At 35.2% G+C, this 26564-nt stretch overlaps 1 protein-coding gene across 3 annotated transcripts in view; it reads right to left on the bottom strand.

Moving 5' to 3' along the window:
• Window positions 1-26564, bottom strand: part of MBD5 (methyl-CpG binding domain protein 5) — a 185352-nt gene that overhangs the window by 92758 nt on the left and 66030 nt on the right. Inside the window, exon 1 of one of the 3 annotated variants that reach the window (XM_004757877.3) lies at window positions 13353-13531. The exons of the other annotated variants lie outside the window; for them this stretch is intronic. The gene's annotated coding sequence lies outside the window, so the exon portion shown is untranslated. Of the gene's footprint in view, window positions 1-13352; window positions 13532-26564 lie in introns of those variants that run through there. 3 annotated transcript variants of the gene reach the window in all.

Below are 26564 nucleotides of genomic sequence, written 5' to 3'. Positions count from 1 at the left end.
CAATAAGGCTTGAGACAAGGACCAAACCAGGCCCTGACTTGTGCCTCCTTTAAAGTCTGAATAACCTAACCAAAGGTTTAGGACGGAAAAATTGAGCAGCACTGAGAAAGGGTCTGTGCTATGTGTTGTGCGCTCGTCTATGTGACTTCCCACATGTTTGCTAAACAAATGAGAACAATTCGGTTGGGGTCAAAAGTTCGTTGCTGGGGGCGCCTGGGTGGCTCAGTGGGTTAAAGCCTCTGCCTTTGGCTCAGGTCATGATTGGGATTGAGCCCCGCATCGGGCTCTTTGCTCTGCAGGGAGCCTGCTTCCCACTCTCTCTCTGCCTACCTCTCTGCCTACTTGTGATCTGTTTCTGTCAAAGAAATAAATAAAATCTTAAAAAAAAAAAAAAAAGTTCGTTGCTGGTCCTTGCTGCCCTAGTCCAGCCCATAAATTACTTTCAGGTTTTCTGTATCAATACAGAACACCTGTACTGGCTTCAGCCATTTGGTGTCACGAGGTCTGCTTATAGTCAAGTGTGAAACTTATTAAGGTAACTCGTGGTTGCTTAACAAGATACAGGTGTATTGCTTCTCCTATTGTAATATCACTATATATATGGCCTTAATGCTTTGAATAAACTTAGCACTGTTGAACATCCTCCTCAGTGCTCCTCCTGCCCCCATCTCTCTGCTTCTCGAGTTCTTTTCTTCATCCTCTTAGCCTCACGTTCCTGGTCGATTTGTCGCGCCAGCCGCGACAAGTTAAAATGTTGGGGAGATAAAAATATAGACCTATGAAAATTATAAGGTAAATTGATTAAATGCTTAAATAAAGGGAAAAGTAAAATTCTGTATAAGGTCAGAAAAGGTTAATATAAAGGGCTACTATACTTTTGAATCTCTTCCTTACTTTGCCCAACTCCTTCAGCTTCATATATGGGTTGCGATAACTCAAATTTAAGGTAAAGAACTATTCATAAAGAAAGAAAGAAAAGAAGGGAGAAAGACAGAAAAATGTGGAAGCTGTAGAAATTGAAAAAAAAAATAACTCTAATCCATCTTGCAGAATGGAGAAGGATAAATTTGAGAGGGGAACAGGTAGAGAAGGTAAGACCTTCTGGAGAAGTTGAAAGAAATGGGACCCTTCATAGATATTTATGTGAAATGGAATTGGTCTTGAATATTGACTAATGAATTGGTTTTGCATATTTAGTAAGACAAACAACTATTATATGAGATATAGTTAATAGAAATAAAGAAATAAAACAATCAGTACTTGAAGTGAATGTGATCATTTATTCAGAAACTCACACTGAAAAATTATTAGAAACAATGACAAAGCTATTTAGAGGTTAGCTGGGTATAAAATCAACATACAAAAACAAGAAAGGGATAATTGCCCTATCTAATAGTAAATTATATTAAAAAGTTGTAGTATTGGGGCATCTGGGTGGCTCTGTCAGTTAAATATCTGACTCTTGGTTTCAGCTCAGGTTGTGATGTCAGGGTCGTGAGAAAGAGCCCATGTCAGGCTCCTTGCTCAGTGCAGAATCCACTTGAGAGTCTCTGTCCCTCTCCCTGTCCCTCCTCCTCTGCCCCTCCCCCGGTCTCACTCTCTTATTCTCTCTAAAATAAATAAATAAAATCTAAGAAAAATAAATAAAAAGTTGTAGTATTGATGCAAGAATAGGTAAGTAGTGTAATGAAAGGGTGTGGCCACCAATAAACCCATAGATATGCAAATTTAGTTCACCATATAGGTGTCATTTTAATTCTATAGGAAAAGAATGGCCAATACATAGAGTTGGGACAACTGGATATCCATTTGGAAGAAAAAAATTAGTTACTTTCGTGACTCATGTAATGCACAAAATATATTCCAGATGATTCAAGACTTAAGTAAAAACACTAAATCAAACTAAAATATAAATGCTTTAAGACAATATAAAGGAATATGTTTATTTGTGTTGTACTTATGAAGGCCTTCTAAAGGAGACGAAAAGCAAATGCCAAAATGAAAAAGACCGATCAATTTAACTACATCAAAATTTAAAACTTCCATTCAGCAAAAGAACCACCAAAAAACTTAAAAAATAATTGATAGGCTGGGAAAAACATTTACAGCATATTTAACAGTGAGGTGTTAATATCTGGAATGTAGAAAGAACTTCTAAATCAGTACTAAAGAGATTAAAAAGCCCAAAGAAAATGGACAGTAAATACTGATATGCTGAGACGAGGCAAAGCAAAAAGCCAAAATTTAAGAAAGGCCACTCAGTCTTAGTAGTAACCAGAAAATGCAAAATAAAGTAATAAGGAAGTCTGACTTTTCACTCATAAGACACGTAAACATTTTTAAAAGACGGTAATATCAAGTTTGGTTGAGTATGGAAAAACTAGTGTCATAAACTACTGGTAGAAGAACAAACTGTTAACTCCTTTTAGGACGGTAATGTATCAGTACCAATACGAATTTCAAATATGCATATTCTTTGAAATAGCAATCCTTCTTCATCATGTATGGAAAAATAATCAAATATGTGCACAAAAATTAAGTAAAATGATAGGGGCATCTGGGTGGCTCAGTGGGTTAAAGCCTCTACCTTTGGCTCGGGTTGTGATCCCAGGGTCCTGGGATTGAGCCCCGCATCGGGCTCTCTGCTCAGTGGAGAGCCTGCTTCCCTTCCTCTCTCTGCCTGCCTCTCTGCCTAGTTGTGATCTCTGTCAAATAAGTAAATTTAAAAAATTAAAAAAAGAGAATTAAGTAAAATGATATTCACAGTAGCACAAAACACAAAACCTGAATGCCTATTAATTAGGGAATACATAAATAATATAACATTTATAATATGGAAGATAATATAACACTTAAAAGAGGTAGTTCTATAAGTGATATGGAAAGATTTCCAAGACATACTGTCAAGTGAAGAAAAGCAAGTTAAAGAACATATTCTAAGTGTAAAAACATTTAAGTGACATTTAAAGATCACACATAACGTTTTGTAGTACTTTTAGTATCTATAGATGGTGAAATTGGGTTCCCTTTTATATAAAATACCATGAATTTCCAACCTTTCCTTCCTTCGGTGGTCTTAGTAAAAATCTTTGTATCTTTGTATCTTAATATTCAGAGACTAAAATTACATGTTAATTCAAACAAACCTGTACTGAGTACCCGCTATATAAGTGTTCAAAAACAAATAATACATGGTATAATTCTTCCAAACCTTTTTGGAAATCACTTGGAAGCCTCATTTAAGTGGCATGAAGCAATCAAGTACTTAGAAGAGAATTAATGTTTATTTTTGGCAATGGACACAAAGTTCTACTTTCAAGAACTACTCAGGCATAAATTTTCATACACATAACAGAGGTGTATGAGGTCCAATTACTCATATTAAATACTGATTTTCTATGTTCATTACCATGGACTTTAATATTTTATAGCAAAAGGGCCTAGAATGCTAAACATAAGCTTTTATAGAAGCATTTGACTTTCTTTTTATTATATAAATTTCCTTAGCATTCTTCAGCTTATAATTAAACGTTTTTCCTTGATGACCTAAAATGCTTAAAATAATTTTTGGGGGACCAAGAATGAAAACAGGACAGTGACGTTAATACTAACAATGAACACATCAATGTATTATATTTGAGTTTTAAGAATACTCAGCATGAAGGACGCCTGGGTGGCTCAGTTGCTTAAGCAGCTGCCTTCGGCTCAGGTCATGATCCCCGCGTCCTGGGATCGAGTCCCACATTGGGCTCCTTGCTCAGCAGGAAGCCTGCTTCTCCCTTTGCCTCTGCTGCCATTCTGTCTGCCTGTGCTCGCTCTCTCCCTCTCTCTCTCTCTGATAAATAAATAAAATCTTGAAAAAAAAAAAGAATACTCAGCATGAGACAAACTCTTGGACATCGGGACCAGCTGGGACTTTAAAACACTAAAGTTGGCTTAGGAGGCTTTAGGAACATGAGGAGATAAGATGGTGCAAGCAGTTTCATCTCTGGGGAAATCAATCTAATGTTAATGAAAAAATTTCCATGCCAACTTAAAACAAAGGAATAGAATAAAAAGAACTTTTTTTTTTTTTTTTTTTTAGTTCTAACCATAGGTACCATTTGAAGACTTTATTCTTTACTGCAGCTTTTTGTTTTTAAACTTCCAATTTGAATATGTTTTAATATTTTTTATTTTCATAGTTTTTAAGATGGATACTAATGACTCATTAACCAATCAGCTAATAAACAATGACTCAGATTAATCTATCAGCTAATAAATTAGTTTCTACTGATTTACAAACTATCTAAAAAAGGTTACATAGCTTTACAGAGCATATATTAATTTAGTTCATACCTGAGAAGTATTACTAGTTATTGATTCATTATACTGGTCAAAAAGATATCTAAATTAGACTCAAAAAGCAGATGTTGATAAATAAATCATCTATTAAACATAGCAGGCAATTATAAAACATAGCTATGAATTTTTACACTAAAAACAAGAGGGACAAGTAAAAGGAGTTGTCAAATTTGTAAGAAAATAATCCTGAAACCCTCAAGCAAACTTCAAATTTAGACTATCAGGTCATTTTCTACTAGTAATAAACAATTAATAGATAAATCTGAAGATAGAACTGCAATGATAATTCCAATGCTTCAAGCATGAACATTTCAATAGACAACCACAGTAATAATTTTTATATTTTAATCATGAATACTTCAACAGATGAAATCACTAAAAAAAAAATGCCAGGATATTATAATACAAGTGCTATGATTTATCTGTATTATAAGACTAATACTGAGTAGTAAGAGATAAAATTCTATACTGTTCCATATTTTCAATCATTATTTTATATCAAACATTGCCAAATAGCTCACTACTACGTAAGGTTTATTTTTAATTTATTTTAACTTTTTTGATTTTTTTAAATTTTTAATTTCTTTATTTAAGAGAGAGAGCACAAGCCAGGGGAGAGGCAGAGAGAGATAGAGAGAAGCAGGCTCCCCACTGAACAGGGAGCCTGATGCAGGGCTCAATCTCAGGACCCTGGGATCAGGGCCTGAGCCAAAGGCAGACACTTAACCAGACTGAGCCACCCAGGTGTCCTGAAATTTCTATTTTTTAAAGAAAATTCCTCAACTACTTCATACATATAAAGATTCACACAAATACATTTCAATATACAATATATATAAAATATCAGAGAGCCACTGAAAATTTTCATTAATCTTACAAAATACAAAAGGTACCATAAAAAATGAAAAATAAAATTATATTTAGCAAAAATGCATGTTTTGAGATGATGTTGATGTTAATCTTTTTCATTGTTCATCAACAGATGTACAAGGGTAATTGGGTCACAGTGAATTAGTAACTCAGATAATGAGAATTTTACAATACCCATGACTTTTTTTCCCCCCTCATTGGACTTTTTAATATTTTTGTATTAAAGAAAATCTTTGTTATAGAGTGAATTTTATTCTAAACTTTATGATTTGCTTTGTAATATGTTTTTTCATTCATTCACTCATCCAAAAACTCAACCAGGTATCAACTTAAATGAAATTATTTAAATCCTTCATTAGGGCCTACTATGTATCAGACATACTTCAAGGCACTGGGGACAATGCATTTGGGAGGCTTACATTATAGTGGTGGTGACAGAACAAAAACAAATTAAGCAAAGACATAAATAAAATAACTGCAGGTCATGTTCAGTGCTATGAAAGAAATAGACAGGGGCCTACGAGAAAACAAGGATGGGAGCACTGGGGTGGAAAGAGAGCTCTCCTTCAGATACGAGGGGAGTCCTCTCTGAGAAGGTGAAATTTGAGAGGCCTGAGGATGAGAAAGAAACTTGCCGTAAGAATTGGGGGTGAGGAGGGCACCTGGGTGGCTCAGTGGGTTAAAGCCTCTGCCTTTGGCTCAGGTCATGATCCCAGGGTCCTGGGATCGAGCCCCGCATTGGGCTCTCTGCTCAGCAGGAAGCCTGCTTCCTCCCCTCTCTCTGCCTGCCTCTCTGCCTACTTGTGATCTCTGTCTGTCAAATAAATAAAATCTTTAAAAAAAAAAAAAAGAATTGGGGGTGAGGGACACAAGTATTCCAGGCAAAGGAAATAGCACGTGTAAAACTCCAGAGCTGGACATGAGCTGGGTATGTTCTAGATCTGAAGTTAGGATGGATGTTGCTGGAGTGTAATGAGAGAAGGGGGGAGAGGCATGAGTTGAAGTTAGAGAAACAGGCAAGGAAGGAACCATGTAGGGCCACCTTATTCATAATGATGTTTTGCATTTTATTTTATTTTAACTGCAATGGGAAAGCTACAGAAGAGATTAAGTAGAGGAGTGACAAGACCCTAATTACACTTGAGGAAGGTATTTCTTTTTAGGTGTGTTAAGAATGGACGGGTAGAAGCAATCTGCTAGAAGTCTTGTGATAAAAGCTGACAAAATTTTGGATGTCTATTCACAGTGGCCTCTTAAAACTACTTCTTTGTATTTAACTGAATAATAATAGGCACAATTGGGATAATTGGAGAAATAGGTCATGTTATCTGGGGGATTGTAATAGTCTAGGAAGTGCACATTGGGAGTGGTTACATAGGTATTTTAGACTTTGGACAACATTTTCAAAGTATTCAAAGAGGTAAAAGTGCACTGTAAGCATCTATTATAAGGAAGGCAAAAAAGGTTTTGAAGTTATTAAAAAAAAAAAAGAACATTCTGACCAAAAGCATACAAACAGCCCAAGTCCAAAGATAAAGAAAGCAGAGAGAAATCTGTAGAAGCTCAAGGGGTTGTAACAAGGAGCTTTCTATATTGCTTAGGTATAAAAAGGCTGTGTTAAAAGGCAAAAGGAAAGGCACATAAACCTGATTCAGCCTTCAAGACCTTAGTATGATTTGACCTGTGTTTTTTTTTTTTTAATTAAATTTTTTTTTCAATGTTCCAAAATTCACTGTTTATGCACCACACCCAGTGCTCCATGCAATACATGCCCTCTGTAATACCCACCACCTGGCTCACCAACCCCCCCAAACCCCTCCCCTCCCAAACCCTCAGTTTGTTGCTCAGAGTCCACAGTCTCTCTTGGCCTCTGAATACCACATTTTGTGAGTGTCTTTCCCTGACCACATTTTATAAGCGTTTCATGTGTCATGTCCTTTTTTCTGTTTCCTGAATATGTCAAACTTGTTTTTGACTTTGGTCTTTTGTAGTTGCTATTCTTTGTTCTAACTCTTCCATTATTTGAGCTCCAATATCACCTCAAAATGTCATCTTGTTTATCTTCTTCATAGCATATATTCCTAACTTAAATAAAATTACTGTTTATGTATTTACTGCCTTCCTCCCATCACTAGAATTTCAGCAAGAGAGCAAGGACTTTATTTATCCTTTTTATGGCATTATTCTCAGTGCTTAGCATAGAATCTGGCACATTATAGGTCTCTTATAAATATTTATTGAATGGAACTAAGGAAAAAAGGTAGAAAGAAGGGAAGGAAAAATGAAAAGGCATTTGAGAAAAATGTCAAAGAGCTTATCAAATCCAGAATGAAGTGGAGTTTAGAAAAATCCTAAAGATATCAAGTTACTGAACAAGAAGATTAAGGGATACTTGGGCAAATAACTGCAATAATAAAATGAAATTAAAAGAAAATTAAATTTCAATTTTGTTTCTTTATCAAGGAGAATAAATCTTACGTCAAAATGAAAAAAATATATCTGATGAAGAATAGATCATAAAAGACTTTTGGCTTCCAGTCAAGATGGAATACTAGGGGTGAGATTTGCCCTCTTGCGTGAAACAACACCCACCCAGGAAAAAAACAAACAAACAGGCAAAATATATGAAACTTTAGATACCAGACAATCAAAGGAGACAACCAGGAAACAAAGGAGGCCTAAAACTGCCTTAACATATTGCCTTGAGTGAGTTTCCAGTCTAGGGTGAAAGAACCTGGTTGGAGCTCAGCAGATTCTCCAAGTTAAGTAGACACAGCTAAAGGGTCAGAAGAGACCAAGGCAGTGAGTGTGGTTTCAGGACAGAGTGCTTGAGAATAGCTGCAGAGAAAGAAATGCAGAGATCTACAGAGGGTCCTGCCCTTTAAATATAGGACTTGACCTATACTTTATTATTTTTTAAGGTAAGCTCTACACTTAACATGGGGCTTGATCTCAGGACCCTGAGATTAAGAGTCACATGCTCTACTAAATGAGCCAGCTAGGGGCCCCAGAGGGTTCCCTCAGAGTATTTAGCAGAGTACTAGGCAGTGAATACAATGAAGAAACTAACTGAGGCTGAGGGAAGTATTCCCTGAGAGGACAAAGCAAATGGCACTTGACACTCACACTGGGCTGGAACTAGAACACTTCATAACTCAGGAGATACAGGATAGAACACTCAGAAGTATCTTGCTTAGTAGTGGGGAACAGGTAGACTTAGATGAAACAATTTTGGTATTGTCTAGTGAGTTTTAAAAGCAAGATCTGAAAGGATCAAATTATTATTTCCAAGTAATTTAACTGCAATCCAGAGCAGACCTGAAAAATAAATGCATATGAAAATAGCAAAGACCCAACAAAGAAAATTCACAATGTCTAGCATAAAATAAACATTATCACACATGGGGGCACGTGGGTGGCTTGGTTGGTTAAAGTCTGATTTTAGTTCAGGTCATAATCTCAGGGTCCTGGGATTGAGTCCCTTGTCAGCCTTCCTGTTCAGCTGGGAGTCTGCTTATGGCCCCCCCCCATTCTCTCTCAAATAAAGAAATAAATAACATCTTTAAAAAATTAGCACATATGGAAAACAGCAGAAAAATAAAACACATAGTGATGTGAAAAATCAGTCAGTCTTAGATGAACTTCCAGGGAATTATACTGAGTGAACAAAGCCAGTCCCCAGAGGTTATATATTATAGGAGACCATTTATTTAACATTTTTGAAATGACAAAATTATAAACAACTGAGCCACCCAGGCAGCCTTGAAATGACAACATTTTAGAAAAGAACAGATTAGTTTTTGTAGGCATAGGGATGGGGGTAAGGTTGGGGCAAGATGGAAGTGGGTTTAGTTATAAAAGGACAAGAAGAGGGATTCTTGTGGTGATGGAAAGGGACTGTGGTAGTGGATGAAAGAACTTAAACATGGGATAGAATTGTACAGATCTAAAAACATACAGGCACACAAATGAATACAAGTATAATTGGGGACAACTGAACAAGATCAGTGCTTTGTATCAACACATTCTGGCTATGTTATTTTATTTTTTAGTTTTTTTTTTTTAAAAAGATTTTATTTATTTATTTGACAGAGAGAGAGACACACACACACACATACACACACACAGCAAGAGAGGCAACACAAGCAAAGGGAGTGGGAGAGAGAGAAGCAGGCTTCCTGCCAAGCAGGGAGTCCGATGCGGGGCTTGATCCCAGAACCCTGGGATCATGACCTGAGCCAAAGGCAGATGCTTAATGACTGAGTCACCAGGTGACCCTATTTTACTAGTTTTACTAGGTGTTACCATCAGGGAAAAGGGGGCAAAGGGCACAATGGATTTCTCTGTATGACTCCTCACAATTGCATCTACAAATAATAAAAAAATTTCAATTAAAAACATCAACTAAACTGATCCAGATTGACAGATTTTAGAATTAACGGATAAGAACATTAACACAGTTATAAGTATATTCATATGTTTAAAAATATAAAGAGATATGCAAGACAGTAAAAAAAAAAAAAAAAAAAAAAAAAGACCTGGGTATACCTGGGTGGCTCAGTTGGTTAAGCAACTGTCTTCGGCTCAGGTCATGATCCTGGAGTCCCTGAATCAAGTCCCACATTGGGCTCCCTGCTCAGTGGGGAGGCTGCTCTCCCTCTAACCTCTCCAATTTCACGTGCACTCTCTTTCTCTCAAATAAATAATCTTTAAAAAAAGAAGACCCCAAACTGAATTTCCAGAGATGAAAATGATAATTTATGAGATAAAAAATACATCAGATGGTATTAACAGCAAGTTAGACATTGCACATTAGTAAACTTGAAGACTAATGATAAAAACTATCCAAAGTCAAACAAAAAAAAAAATCTGGAAAAAAGAGAGTATCAGTGATAAATGGGGCAATTCACATGGCCTACTATATATGCAAGTGGAATCCCTAAAGGAGGAAAGAGAGTGGGGGACAAAAAACATTTTAAGAAATAAATTTGATTAAAAAAAAAACTATAAACTCAGAGATTTAAGATGCAAAACAAATCCTAAGCACAAAAAGCATAAAGAAAATACCAGTAAGGAACATCGTAATCAAATTGTTCAAAATCAGAGATAAAGAAGTCTTAAAAACATCCAGTGGGGAAAATATTATGTACATAAGAACAAAGAGAAGGATGACTGTAGATTCTCCAGTGAAAAACAATGCATGTGAGAAGACTATGGACTCTCATTTTTAATATACTAAAAAATCTCCTCAAACCTGTCAACCTAGAATTCTATCTACAGCAAAAATATCTTTCAAAAATGAAGATACTATAAAGACTTTCAGATATACAAAAGCTGAAAGAATTTATCACTGGCAGACCACTAGCACAAGTACAGTAAAGAAGACCCTTCAGACAGATGCAAAATAATGCCAGATTGAAATAAGGATCCGAGACAAAGTAATAAAGAGCATCAGAAATACTAATTATATGACAAAACATATAAATTTCTCTCCCTCTCTTTTTTACTTTAAGTGAGCTCCACACCTGGGACAGAGCCCAAGGTGGGGCTTGAACTCACAACCCTGAGATCAAGACATGAGCTAAGATCAGGGTGCCCCTAAACATACAGTTTCTTATATCTTATAAATATATTTTTATATTTAAAATTTTAAAAAGATAATTGACAATTTGAATTTTTAAAATGTACTAAAAGGTTTATAACACATGAAAAAGTATAATATACAATGACTGACTATACCACAAAAGCCAAAAGAGGAGAAATGGAAGCATACTAATTATAAGGTTCAAATACTACAAATGAAATGAAATAATATCACTTGAAGGTAGATGTTGAGAAGTTAAAGATGTATATACTACAAACCCAAAACAATCAATGAATAACAAAATGGAGAGTTGTATCTAAAGAGACATTAAAGGAGATAAAAATGGAATCATAAAAAGTACTTAATCCAAAAAAGGACAGAAAGAGAGGGGGAAAAAGAATAAAGAACAGATAGGACAAACATAAACTGGGAAAAATGGGGCAAATAGCAGAATGATAGATTTAAATCTAACTATATCACTAACCATATTAAATGTAAACTGAGCACTAAATTAAAAGGCAGAGATTGTCAGTTTGTAGGTCTATAATCAGTCAGGAAAAAGGGAAAAAAGGCATCCAAATTGATGAGAAACAAGTACAACTATGACTATTTCTAAATGACATAATACTTTACATAGAAAATCCTAAAGACACTACCAAAAAACTATTAGAAGCAATAAATGAACCAGTAAAATTGAAGAATACAAAATTAACATACAGAAACTGGTTGCATTTCTATACACTGATAACACAGTAGCAGAAAAACAAATTAAGAAAAAAAAATCCATTTATAATTGCAACAAAAAGAACAAAATACCTAGGAATAAACTTTACCAAGAAAGCGAAAGACCTGTACTCTGAAAACTATAAAACATTCACTAATGAAGTTGAAGATACAAACAAATAGAAAGATAGTCCATGTTCATCGGTTGGAAGAATTAATTTTTTTTAAATGTCCAGTCTACTCAAAGCAATCTACATATTCAATGCAATCCCTATCAAAATACCAATAGCATTTTTCACAGAACTAGAACAAATAATTCTAAATTTGTATGGAATAACAAAAGACCTTGAATAACCAAAGCAATCTTGAAAAAGAACAAAACCAGAGGTATCACAATCCCAGATTTAAAGATATACTATAAAGCTATAATATCTGAAACAGTATGGTACTGGCAAAAAAACCAGATACATAGATTATGGAACAAAATAGAGACCAGAAATAAATTCCTTTTTTGTTGTTGTTGTTTTAAGGATTTATTTGCTTATCTAAGAGGGAAAGAGAGTGAGCATGTGTGAGTGGTGGGAGGGGCAGAGGGAGAGAATGTTCAAGAGACTCCCCACTGAGTGCGGAGCCCAACTGGGGCTCAGTCTTACAAGCCAAGAGATCATGAACCTAGCCAAAACCAAGAGATATGCACTTAACCAACTGAGCCATCCAGGTGCCCCATAAACTCATGTTTATGCAGTTAATTAATCTACAACAAAGGAGGCAAGAATATACAATGGGGAGGGGTACGTGTGTGTGAAATATGGAACATATGGAATAAACAGATATATATACACAATGGAATATCACTCAGCCATAAAAAGAAATGAGATCTTGCCATCTGCAACACAGATGGACCTAAAGGGTATTATGCTAAGTGAAATAAGTCAGACAGAGAAAGACAAATACCATATGATTTCACTTACATGGTGAATCTAAAAAATAAACATATGAACAGACAATAAAAGCATAAATACAGAGAACAAACTGGTGGTTACCAAAGGGGAGAAGTGTGGGCAGATGGGGTAAAGGGGTGTGGGAGGTACAGGCTTTTAGTTATGGAATGAATAAGTCAGTAGGATTAAAGGTACAGCATAAAGAATATAGTCAATGGTACCGTAATAGCTACATTTGTGGTGAGCAAATCATAAGGTATAGGGTTGTTAAGTAACTATGTTGTAAGTAACTATGTTGTACCCCCAAGACTAATGTAACATTGTGTGTCAACTATACTTCAATAAGTAAGAAGCAGATTGCAATAAATGTCCCAATAAAATAAAATGCAATAAAATATTGTGTATGGTAATTAAACAAACAAATAAATAATAAGTTAAAAAGCAAAGCCCAAATGTACGCTGTCTATAAAAATCACAACTTAAATATAATCACATAATAAGTAAAAAATAAAACTATGGACAAAAATAAATTCTTTTAAAATTAATACAAGAATGCTAGAAGGGGCACTTGTGATAGCCAAAACTAAAAAGAACCCAAATATCCATCATAGGTGGATAGATAAACTAATTTTGATATCTGAAGAAACAGAACGTAACTCCGAAAAAAAAATACTGACTTATGAAACAGCAAGAATAAATCTCAAAATAATTATCTTTAGTGAAAAAGGCGAAATGAAAAGATAATGTATACTGTATTATTCCATTTATATACAGTTCTAGAAAGTGCCAACAAATTCACAGTGACAGCAATTCAGTGGTTACCTGGGGAAATCAAGGAGAGTAGCAAGAAAAGGGAGGTAGGGATTAGAAATGAATATAAGGAGGGATACCTGGGCAGCTCCGTCCATTAAGTGCCAGACTCTTGATTCCTGCTTAAGCTTGATTTCATGATTTTAAGCCCAGAATCCTGGCTCTGTACTCAGTGGGGAGTCTGTTTGAGATTCTTTCTCCTCTCCCTCATAGGCTCGCACTCTCTTTCTCTCTCTCTCAAAATAAATAAATCTTAAAAAAAAAAAAGATTTGATGAATATAAGGAAGCTTTTGGTGATTACAGATACGTTAATTTTCTTTATTGTGGTAATGGTTTCATTTTTGTTAAAACATCAAATTGTACTCCTTATATATGTCTTGTTTATTTTATGTCAACTACATTTCAATAAAACCATTACAATAAATAAATAAAAGAGGCAACAATTCTTCTTTACAGAAGTATTCCAATCAATAAATGCAGAAGGAATAGGGAGATAGAAAATTACTATTAGAACTACACTAGTAGTTGAGGCAGGTATGATCCATCAATAAATTCTAAAACAGTAGGTGAATGTTTAAGAAGAAAGAAGAAAACTGCACGGTATCAAAGGATCTCTTTGCAAATTAATTTCAAAGGGGGAAAATAGCAACTTCACAGTGGAGAAACTTGACACACACATCCTAAACCAAGTGATCAAGGTTAACATCATCAATAATAATATATATCAATATCATGTGCCACCTGCTACAATGTCTTGAGGAGGGTACATCACTTCCAATATTTGTTCCCCATTTGAATAATCTCAATTTAATCAGGACAAAATATCAGATAAACACAACTGAAGGACACTCAACAGAATGCCTGACTAGTAGTCAAAGTGTCAAGGTGATGAAAAGATAAGGAGAGACTAAGGAACTCTTACAGAATGGAGGAGACTAAGAAGACATGAAAACTAAATATAATGTGGGATCCTGGACTTCATCTTGAGGGGCAAAAGTACATTAGTGTAAAAATCAGAATAAAGTCAGAATAAAATTCAGAATAAAATCACAATAAAGTCTATGATTTGGTTAATAATATTGCAACAATATTAATTTCTTAGTTTTGATAATTGGATGATGACTATGCAGGCCATTAACATTAGGGGAGGGTAGGTATAAAGGCTATATGGAAATGCTCTGTACTATGTTGGCAACTCTTCTATAAGTCTAAAATTATTGCAAAATAAAAAAAAATTTAAAGAATAAATCACAAGCTTGGACAGGTAAAAAAGTAATAACAGATCTCTTACCTACTTAAACACATCCTTTATTTGTATCTTGACCTATATAACTGTCTGGAAAAAAAAAATGAGAGAAACCTGGAGTTGAAATGACTGGATTGATAGTAATTTTGAAGAACTACAGAGACTAGAAGAGATGCTAGAAGACTAGATAATGAAACACTTTCTAGTTTTTTTTGTTTTTTTTTTTTTAAAAAGGAAAATAAGGGGGCACCTGGGTGGCTCAGTGGGTTACGCCGCTGCCTTCGGCTCAGGTCATGATCTCAGGGTCCTGGGATCGAGTCCCGCATCGGGCTCTCTCTGCTCAGCAGGGAGCCTGCTTCCTCCTCTCTATCTCTGCCTGCCTCTCTGCCTACTTGTGATCTCTCTCTGTCAAATAAATAAAATCTTTAAAAAAAAAAAAAGGAAAATAAGGTGGAGATCTCAAATTATAAACAAGTCAGGCTTTAAATCATGCTTTTTAGCTTTGTAAGATTTTTAGAAGGAATTAATGAACAGATACGTTTACATGTGCTTAGGAAGAAGACAGTAATGACTAGGAGCTAGTCCGACTTCACTAGGAACAAATTATGTCAGACTAACCTTAATCAAATTATGTCAGACTAACCTTAATCTGAAAGGACTGCATGCGTGGCAGAGATTTTTAAAAAATGCTCTACTTTGGACCTAGTAACTTTGATTTCAAGAGGGTATTTGGCAAAATCAGTAGAAATCTTGTGGACCCGTTGGTGAAATAAGAGCTAGATGATATTTTGTAAGTTGTATATATTCCTTATTCACTAAATTGATTATTTATAGGTTTATGACTCAATCTCTAGATTCAATATCCTATTAGAATTCTCTATTGACAGATCAAAAGGCTTTCTCTGCAGTCCTACCAGGTAAACATTTCTCATTAACTAGGATGAAGATAAACTGAATTGGAAGAATGGTTGATGACTATAAAATAGAATTAGGATTCAAATATTCTTAAAGAAATTTTGAAAAAAAATCTTTAAAAAATAAGAGTAATTTGGAAGATAGAGGAGATATAATTTTTAGTATATGATATAAAAAAAGAATTTTTTTGGCTAATTGCAAGTTCACCAAGTCTTTCTGTACAATGCAGTTGGCTAGAGGATTAACAAGACCATACTCACCAGAGTAATAGTCACCCTAAATCAGAATGTGAAATTCTTCTGATAAACTGGAAGCATTTTCATATTTCAATCATTAAGCTTCTTTAATTCATAGAAAAAAGGGTAATAAGTAAATCTGTGAAACAAGAGCTATGAAAACAATGAGCTAGAGAAAATAATAGGAAAAGACAAATCCTTATTAATCACTGGTAGATTGTAAAGTCATATTCCTGTTGTGTCTTAAGTGCTAGCCTTACTTTAATTAGAACCAGTTCTACCTTTATTTTATATATTAAAATTTCATAAAATCAATCTTTTAAAATATAAGAATTAGAATACAGAAGAATAGGGGTCACAGGATACCCATCCATGAATTAACCAGAGAATAATAAAGACAAATATAATCAAGAGGGCTATGTAATCAGCTTGCCAGGATTGGCAGTCTATGCTAAATAGTTTGCTTTAATATAAATCCTTTTCCATTTCATGCATTATTTCACAAAGAAGCACTAAAGGCCTGAACTAGAATTGACACTAGAGAGAAGGGATACAGTTGAGTAATACTTGGGATCTGAACTAAGCAAGTGTTAGTAAATCTAGGCATGTGTGGTGTCTAATAATGCTGTTAAAGAATGTAGGAAGGGATGGCAAACAGGTTTTAATTCACATGCTTTATCAGTCAAGGCCTGACAGAAAATAAAGCAGTACACTCAAATTGGGTCATCTGTGGAAAACTTTCCCTACAAAGATCTGGGAAAGATTTAGGGGAACTGACAAGGGACAGTGTATGATCTCAGGGCTAGCAATAGGAGACCTATTATCACTTCTAAGTCAGAAATGACCAGTTTCTGGAATTGAAGAGGTTGTTAATAGGAGTTGTGTCTTTCAGTAAAGAAATGCAGCCAACCCGTGGCAACCCCTTTAAGAATAAATATCCCCAAATCACCCCTGTCCCACTTTCTAATCTGTGATTGAGCAAACCCAATCGGAAGACAGGACAAGAAATCTCTTGAAGTAGTCTTGCACAAAGGTGATAGCACAAAGAACAGGGTAGGGAATAAGCATATACCAATCCCTATTTGATTGATAGTTGTTGCCTGAAACTCCACGTAGAAAAGGATTCTGTGATATCATCCAACCTCATTAGGACACATAAGCATGAAAGGCATATGCCCATTATGAGAATGGGATGAGGCAGTGTTAGCATGTGTGCTCATGAGTCCTAATAAGCATGGGATGGAGGAATGGCAGCATGTGTGTCATGTGGTTTCCAACCCTGGACTATGAAGACTTTCACACTTCTAGTTTGCCTGAATGGTAAATGGCTATACCAACGATGAATTTAAAAAAATAGAAGAGAACAAATTTGGGAGTGAGGATGATAGATTAAATTTAAGGTATGTTGACTTTGAAATGTATTGACTCTGAGGTGTCAAAGATCATCTGTAAATACGTGAATTTGATATTCTAAGGGGAAGTCTAGATTAGAAATAGGAGTTTTGGAATCAGCAGTTAATATGGGATAGTTGAAACCATAAAAGTGAAGAGAACACAGAGTAGATAAAGTAATAGTTATGCATGAAATCAGGGGAATATCAACATTTTAAGTAAGGGGCATAGAAAAAGTTCATAAAAAGAAAAAGAGCAAGGAAAGTCAAAAGGTTATAAGCAAGACCAAGGAAGAGTAGATTCACAGAAACCAAGAAAGCAGAATATTTATAGAAGAAAATTGCCATGAATGTCAAATGTTGAAGAAAAGGCAGTGAAATATAGACTGAAAATTTCCACTAGGTATGATGATTAGAAGATAACTGGTACCCATGGTTTAGAGTAGTTCCAGGAATATAATAAGAAAGGAAGCCCAATTTCAAAGGGATGAGAAGTTAATGAGAGATAAGAATGTGAATATAGCAAATAATAACCTTTTGAGTACAATGGATGAGGTGATAGCTAGATTAAAACAGGATTAAAAGAGGATTTTTTTTAGATTAACAAAGCAAATAAAATTAAAGTATGAGGAGAATGAACTGGGATAAAAGTGAACATATTAGAATGAGAGGACTATTAGAGATGCCTGGAGCCAGTCCTACCAATGCATCCCTGAGGGAAAATGTCCTGCCACAGTCCCTGCCCATCACAGCACAGGTAATGTGGTAGTTTTTCACCTGTCAGTACAGCTGAGTGAGTGGTGGCAGGTACATTAATTAGTCATCTATTGTAAAAGATGAGTTGAGCCAACTAGAGTCTCTCTGATAGGAGTATGAACTAAGAAATATGTAAATAATTAGCTGATTAGCAGTATAAAGTCAGATGTAAGGGTGGTGATATAAAGAGAAAGGATACTGTACTCAACAGCAACAACAACAAAAAAACCTACCCCCAAAAATCTAATTTAAAAATGGTCAGAGAACCTCAACAGACATTTTTCCTAAGAAGATATATAGATAGCTAATAGACACATGAAAAGTTGCTCAACATACTAATCATCAGGGAAATGCAAATCAAAACCACAATGAGATACCACCTTATACCTGTTGGAATGGGTAAAATCAAAATGACAAGAAATAACAAATATTGGTGAGGATGTGAAGAAAAAAGAACCTTTTGTGCACTGTTGATGGGGATGTAAATTGATATAGCCAATGTGTCAAATGACATGGACTTTTCTCAAAACCTTAAAAATAGAAATACTATCTGATCAGGGCACGTGGGTAGCTCAGTGGTTTGAGCCTCTGCTTTTGGCTTGGGTTGTAATCTCAGGATCCTGGGATCGAGCCCTGCGTCAGGCTCTTGGCTTGGCGGGGAGCCTCCTCCCCCCTCTCTCTCTACCTGCCCCTCTGTCTACCTGTGATTTCTCTCTCTCTCTGTCAAATAAATAAATAAAATCTTAAAAAAAAAAAAAGAAATACCATCTGATCCAAAAATTTCACTACTGGGTATTTATCCAAAGAAAATGAAAACACTAATTTGAAAAGTTATATGCACCCCTATGTTTACTGCAGCATTATTTACAATAGCCAAGATATGAAAGCAACCTAAGCGTCTATCAGTAGATGAACAGAAAAGGAAAATGTGATGCACACAAATGCATACATACAGAGTAGTATTACACAGCCATAAAAAGAGTAAGATTGTGCCATTTGAGACATGGATGGACCTAGAGGGTATTAAGCTAAGTAAAATAAGTCAGACAGAGAAAGACAAATACCATCTGATTCCATTCATAAGTGGAATCTAAAAAAAAATAATAGTCTAACAAAAAGCAGTTAGACCTATAAATACAGAGAAAAAAACTGATGGTTGCCAGAGGGAAGGTGATTGGGTAAAATGGGTGAAGGGGAGAGGGAGATACAGCCCTTCAGATGTGGAAGAATAAGTCACAAGGATAAAAGGCACAGCATAGAATCATTGTCAATGATATTGTAAAAGCAATGTAAAAAACAAGATGATAGCTACACTTGTGGAGAGTATAGCCTAGTATATAAATGCATCAAATCACAAAGCTATATACCTGAAGTTAAAGTAACATGTGTCAACTATACTAAAAAACAAACAAACAAAATGGAAACAAATGATAATGAAAATACAACGGTTCAAAATCTGTGGGACATAACAAAGGCAGTCCTGAGAGGAAAATACATAGCGGTACAAGCCTTTCTCAAGAAACAAGAAAGGTCTCAGGTACACAACCTAACCCTACACCTAAAAGAGCTGGAGAAAGAACAAGAAAGAAACCCTAAGCCCAGCAGGAGAAGAGAAATCATAAAGATCAGAGCAGAAATCAATGAAATAGAAACCAAAAAAACAATAGAACAAATCAACGAAAGTAGGAGCTGGTTCTTTGAAAGAATTAATAAAATTGATAAACCCCTGGCCCGACTTATCAAAAAGAAAAGAGAAAGGACCCAAATAAATAAAATCATGAATGAAAGAGGAGAGATCACAACTAACACCAAAGAAATACAAACTATTATAAGAACATACTATGAGCAACTCTATGCCAACAAATTTGACAACCTGGAAGAAATGGATGCATTCCTAGAAACATATAAACTACTACAACTAAACCAGGAAGAAATAGAAAGCCTGAACAGACCCATAACAAGTAAGGAGATTGAAACAGTCATTAAAAATCTCCAAACAAACCAAAGCCCAGGGCCAGACAGCTTCCCGGGGGGAATTCTACCAAACATTTAAAGAAGAACTAATTCCTCTTCTGAAACTGTTCCAAAAAATAGAAATGGAAGGAAAACTTCCAAACTCATTTTATGAGGCCAGCATCACCTTGATCCCAAAACCAGACAAGGATCCCATCAAAAAAGAGAGCTATAGACCAATATCCTTGATGAACACAGATGCGAAAATTCTCACCAAAATACTAGCCAATAGGATTCAACAGTACATTAAAAGGATTATTCACCACGACTAAGTGGGATTTATTCCAGGGCTGCAAGGTTGGTTCAACATCCGCAAATCAGTCAATGTGATACAGCACATCAATAAAAGAAAGAGCAAGAACCATATGATACTCTCATAGATGCTGGAAAAGCATTTTACAAAGTACAGCATCCCTTCCTGATCAAAACTCTTCAACGTGTAGGGATAGAGGGAACATACCTCAATATCATCAAAAACAAACAAAAAAAAAACCCCAACCCCCAAAAAACAAAGGATAGCGTAGCAGTAATGAGCCATCTTAAAGCTAAAGTTAGAAAAAATAAAAGCCATGAATGGGTAAAGGAAGCAGCTATAAGGTCTAACTATAAGAGAAACAGAAGAGGACAGAGATGTGTGGGGAGAGGCAGTCTCCCTGAGTGGTCATGACTCTCTAAAGGAGATTCAGAGAAAAAGAGAACTTCCATGATATTTTTCAAGTTATGGTTTGTTAGTGTCCTTATATACACTCCTCTCTTCTCTTAACATGAATGGGTTTCTGTTCCTTACATCCTAAACTCCAAACCCAAGACAAGGACTAAAGGAAAGTCATGGAGGAGTCAAAATGCAAAAGGTTGTCTTGAATAAGAAGGGAAAATTCAATCCTCAGTGATCTTAAGAAAGAAAGTAAGAATGTGTGTTAAGGCAAGAGTCGAAGGAAGTCCATAGCTCAAATACATTTCTCAAAAAATGAAAAATATTAAAATTAAATGAGTTGGAAAAGAACCATAAAGACTCATATTTAGGTCTTTAATCCATTTTGAAGTTATTTTTCTATATAATGTAAGAAAGTGGTCCAGTTTCATTCTTTTGCATGTAGCTAACCAGTTTTCCCAACATCATTTGTTGAAGAGACTGTCTTTTTCCCATTGGATAATCTTACCCGCTTTGTTGAAGATTAAGTGACCATGTAATTGTAGGTTTGTTTCTGGGTTTTCTATTTGTTCTATTGATCTATGTGTCTATTTTTGTGCCAGTACCATAATGTTTTCATTTCTACAATGAAGGAAATAATCAACAAAATTAAAAGGCAACCTACAGAATGGGAGAAGATATTTGCAAATGACGTATCAGATAAAGGGTTAGTATTTGAAATCTATAAAGAACTTCTACAACTCAACATCCCAAAACCAAATAATCCAATTGAAACATGGGCTGAAGATAGGAACAGACATTTCTCCAAAGAAAAAATAGAGATGGCCAACAGATAGCTGAAAAGAAGCTCAAAAGCTTCATCATCAGGTAAATGCAAATCCAAACCACAAGAAGATACTGCCTCACACTTGTTGAATGACTAAAATCAAACACATAAGATACAGCAAGTGTTGGTAAATATGTGGAGACAAAGGAATCCTCTTGTGCTGTTGGTGGGAATGCAAACTGATGCAGCCACTGTAGAGAACAGCATGGAGGTTCCTCAAAAAGTGAAAATTACAACTATCGTATAGTCCAGTAGTCACACTACTAGGTATCTAACCCCAAAATACAAAAACACGAATTCAAAGGATATATGCACCCCTATGTTTATTGTAAAACAGCCAAATTATGGAGGCAACCAAATGTCCATTGATAGATGAATGGATAAAGAAGCTGTGTTATATAGATATATATCAAGTGAAATATTATTCAACTGTAAAAAAGAATGAAATCTTACCATTTGCAATGATATGGATGGAGCTAGAGAGCATAATGCTAAGTATAATAAGGTAGTCAAAGAAACACTATATCATGATTTCCCTCATCTGTAGAATTTAAGAAACAAAAGAAATGAGCAAAAAAACAAAAAACAAACAAACAAACAAAAAACAGAGAGAGGGAAGCAAAGCAAGAAACAGACTTCTACCTATGGAGAACAAACTCGTGGTTGCCAAAGGGGAGGTGGGTGGAGGATGGGTAAAATAGGTGATGGGTATTAAGGAGTGTACTTGTGAAGAGCACTGAGTAATGTATAAAATAGCTGAATCTCTTTATTATAAGCCTGAAACTAATATAACACTGTATGTTAACTATACTGAAATTAATAAAATAAAATAAGACATATTTGAGAATAGAGATGAAATTAATAAGTTCCCAGGAAAATGTGAAAACATCACAATTATAACAAAAAGAAATAAAGATCTCAAATAAGTAATAAAGAAACTAAGGGGCATGTGGATGGCTCAGTTGGTTAAGCATCTGCCTTCAGCTCAGTGTCCTGGGATTGAGCCCTGCAGATTGCTTCTCCCTCTCCTATAAGAATAGGATCTCATATGTTTGTTGATGCAAAAATGTATTCCCTATTTGCAAAATCTTAAATCGGATTTGTAAGATAAAGCAGTAAAATGTGTAAGTAATATATTAGACAGTAATGATAATACTGCCTGAATTTCTACCTTAAAGTTATAAGCATGACCTTTCCCTTCCAATTCAGAATTATAATATATTCGCAGTGATTTTCAACAAATCCTCTTCTTACTCCCAATCTGTCAACTTCCCTTCCTTGCCAGTGTCCTGTGTCATTGCTACTAATCCCTTTGGTGTGTGAGGGCTGAACGGGAACATCATGAACATCTGCTCTGTCTGCCGTTTATTGGGCAGGAGGCTGGGCTTCCCTTCCAAAGTTGGTGAACTTCAGGTTAGAAGATCAGATTTCCCAAACCAGGATAAAAGTTGAGAAGAGATCAGGGTCCTGGACGAGAAGATGTCTGCTACCAGTGACCTCCCGCCACCCCAATCTGGCATGCCTTGTTAACTTGAGTTAGAATAACTTAGAAGTACTGGTTTAGAAATCATAGGAATGAATGAAATTAGCAATATTTTGATTTGGGGGGTGTACTATTTTTCCCATATGGCTTCACCATCTATTTCCTGCTAATCCGTGAAGATGACATAAGGCTAGAGATGTCTTTGGAAAAAGAGATGTCAATCACAAACCATTTTGCTTTTCTGTTTTGTTATTTTAATTAGTAGTATTTTAATTAACCAGAAAAGTCTGTAATGTAGTTTGCTTTCCTTAATTCTGACTTTTGACTTGAAGTGATTTATTTCTTTACATTAGTATTGCAGGAGTTAAGAGGAGATTCTGAAGCCTACTGAAAACAGATTAGGTGAACATAAATTTAAAAGTTAGACAGGAGGGGCGCCTGGGTGGCTCAGTGGGTTAAAGCCTCTGCCTTCAGCTTGGGTCATGATCCCGGGGTCCTGGGATCGAGCCCCGCATCAGGCTCTCTGCTCAGCGGGGAGCCTGCTTCCCCCTCTCTCTGCTTGCCTCTCTGCCCACTTGTGATTAAAAAAAAAAAAAAAGTTAGACAGGAATATATCCCACAGGATTGTCAAACTTCTCAGTTCCCTAAAACATGCAGTAGCTTCTTTTCCCTTTTATCCATAAACTCTCACAAGAGTGAGAGCTGAATAGTTTGTTAGAAGGCCTTTATCTTTATGCTGTTTGGTCTCCATATAACTGAAAGGATACCAAAAGGTCTGCGGCTTATACCGTTTCTGGAACTAACAACATTCCAGTAATGCAAAGCTAAAAGAAATATACCATAACTCCTAGTAGAGAATTACAGGATATATAAGAGGTTGAAAGCCTTTTTTTTTTTTTTTTTAAAGATTTGTTTATTTGTTTTTAGTGGGAGAGAGTGAGAGGGAGAGAGAGAGAGAAAGAGAGCCTGAGCAGGGGGAGGGGCGGAGGGAGAGGGAGCGAGAATCTCTAGTAGACTATCTACTGAGCACAGAGCCCAACACCCATGGGGCTTGAACCCATGACTCTGATACCAGCACCTGAGCCCAAACCAAGAATTAGGTGCTCAACCAACTGAGCTGCCCAGGCGCCCTGGCAGTGAATTTTTTTTTAAACTTAGTTTTAAACTGCTTTAAATTTGCAATTACATTGAATGAAGAAATGAAACTAAATCTTACATTGTAAACATTATTCCATAAGTGAATACTAGACTAAAATAGTTCTTTAAATACATCAAGAGATAATAATTCCTAAACTCATTATAACAAGAAAGAGTGGGACAGATATTACAAATGCTGTATATATTCCAGGCCTGACATGGATAAATACAGGCAGCCATCCTGTAAAGGATGAAGAGAAGTTCCTCAGGTAAACTATAGAACAGACCATTTGGCACCAAGTCAGAGCTCAGGCTAGTTCTTTTTGCTTTAAGCTGTTGTTTGATTTTTCTATTTAGAGCCACAATATAGATATAATACTTATTAAGGAGTAATTTGGAAAGATGCTCAATATTATTAATCTTCAGGGAGATCAAATTAAAAACACAATGAGATATCACCTCATACTTAGCTAGCCAAGAGACAAGATATAACAAGTGTTGATGATGATGTGGAGAAAAGAGAACCCTCATGCACTGTTGGTGGGAATGTAAATTATGGCGGCCATTATGGAAAACAGTATGGATGTTAATCAAAAAATTAAAAATAGAACTACATATGATCCAGCAATTCCACTTCTCGGTACATATCCAAAGAAAACAAAGATAAAACATTAATTTGAAAGATATATGTACCCCCATGTTCAGTACAATAATATTTACAATGGCCAAGATATGGAAATTACCTGAGTCCATTGATGAATGAATGAATAAAGTAAGTAGGGTATGTATATATATACATATACACATATACATATATATTTACACACACACACACACACACACACACACTACTACTACTTATTCAGGAATAAAAGAGAAACAATCTTGCCATTTGCCACAACAGGGATGGACCTAGAAGGCATTATGGTAAGTGAAATCAGTCAGACAAAGACAGACAAATGCTTATGATTTTGCTTGTAAGTGGAATTAGAACAAAACAAAAACCAAGCTTATATATACAGAGAACAGATTGATAGTTGCCAGTAGAGGCATTGAGAAGAAGGCAAAATAGGTGAAGAGGTACATATAAAAGAACAAATAAGTCATGGAGATATCATGTACAGCATAATTGCATATTTAAAAGTTGCTAAGACCTTAAAAGGCTTCATCTCAAGGAAAAAAAATTTTGTGACTGTGTATGGTGATGAATGTTCACTAGAATTATTGTAGTGATCATTTCATAATATATACAAATATCAGTCATTAAGGTAATAGCTTAAATTAATATAACATTATATGTGAATTATACCTCAATAAACAAAAAGTAGTAATTTGGAGGATGAGACACAACTGAAAAGGCAGGGAACAAAGCTCTTTTAGTACTCAGTCTATGGTGAACATCATTAGTTTCTGAACTGTGGAGTGCTTAAGAATTACCACTGTCATTTGTTAAAATGCACATGCCCAGGCCAGACTGATGGTATCCTGACTGAGAAGCTATAGCACAGCATTTAGGCATCTCTATTTTTAACAACACCACCAGGTAATTTTGATAGAATAGAAAGTTTAGCTACAGTATACTGAAAAAACACTGGTCTATAATATAAAAAAAGGAAAAAAATATCTGACAATTGTCTAGTTGATTTTGTTAATAAAAAACAATCAAACCCTGTAACAAAGACTTGGAATTTGGATTTATGCTGTATTACTGTGTATTGTCTACACTGGTCTTATTACAGAAATAGCTATAGCAATAAAGAAATGCAATATCATATTTTCCAGAAAACCCATTTTAATATGAACTTTGTCTACATTATTAGAAAAATAGACATTTTCAATAAATAGCACCATTTTTATATTCAGAAAAAAATGAAGTAATTCCTACTTTGTGAGAAAAAAAAGCAAAACAGAAATTTATATGATGTAGTATGGCAGACTGAAGGAGGCTACAGAAAGAAGTACTAAATGTTCCATTTGTTTTTTAATAATTCAAGTCTGAGAGAACAGAAAAAAATACATATAAAGGTCAACAGAAATATTATTGTATAGAATACAATGTTGCAGATTTATATTCCTTGAGAAACAAATGCAAAACTTAAGAGAAATGAATATTAACTGTTTTCAGAATAATGATTTGTAAATATTTGCTTTTATCTGACAACTTTATCAATATGTCTATTAGCTTTCAGACTATTAAGCTTTGACAAGATACAGGCTAATTGAAGAAATATGACTATTGGAAAAATATCTGGAAGCTTCCATTAATTCTTTCTTACATGCTTACTAAAATCAGGCAGATGAACACATTAGATGGGAATGCTGCCTGCTGATAAGAAACTCGTTCTTTGTTTTAGGTAACGCCCAAAGTATATTACTTATGAAATATATGAAGTAAAAAAAAAAAAAGCATTCTAGAATCAAAAATCACTTTGAGGCTGGAAAAAGAGATTTAAATAGTATAAATTATATTAAATCATCTGGGTATTTGCTAAAATTCAAAGCATAGAAATAAGTCATTGAGTCATTCAGTCTGAGCAAAGCAAGATTATGTCAAAAATATAGCTGGGCTGAAAATTAAACCTGAACATTTTTGTTTGTTAGTGTGCCAAAATATAAATTCATGTGATACAACTATT

The sequence above is a fragment of the Mustela putorius genome, unplaced genomic scaffold, assembly GCF_011764305.1.
Source record: "Mustela putorius furo isolate JIRA1106 unplaced genomic scaffold, ASM1176430v1.1 tig00003867_pilon_pilon_pilon, whole genome shotgun sequence".
Classification (NCBI taxonomy): domain Eukaryota; kingdom Metazoa; phylum Chordata; class Mammalia; order Carnivora; family Mustelidae; genus Mustela; species Mustela putorius.
The sequence above is the reverse complement of the archived record's forward strand: the minus strand, read 5'-3'. Positions and strand labels throughout refer to the sequence as shown.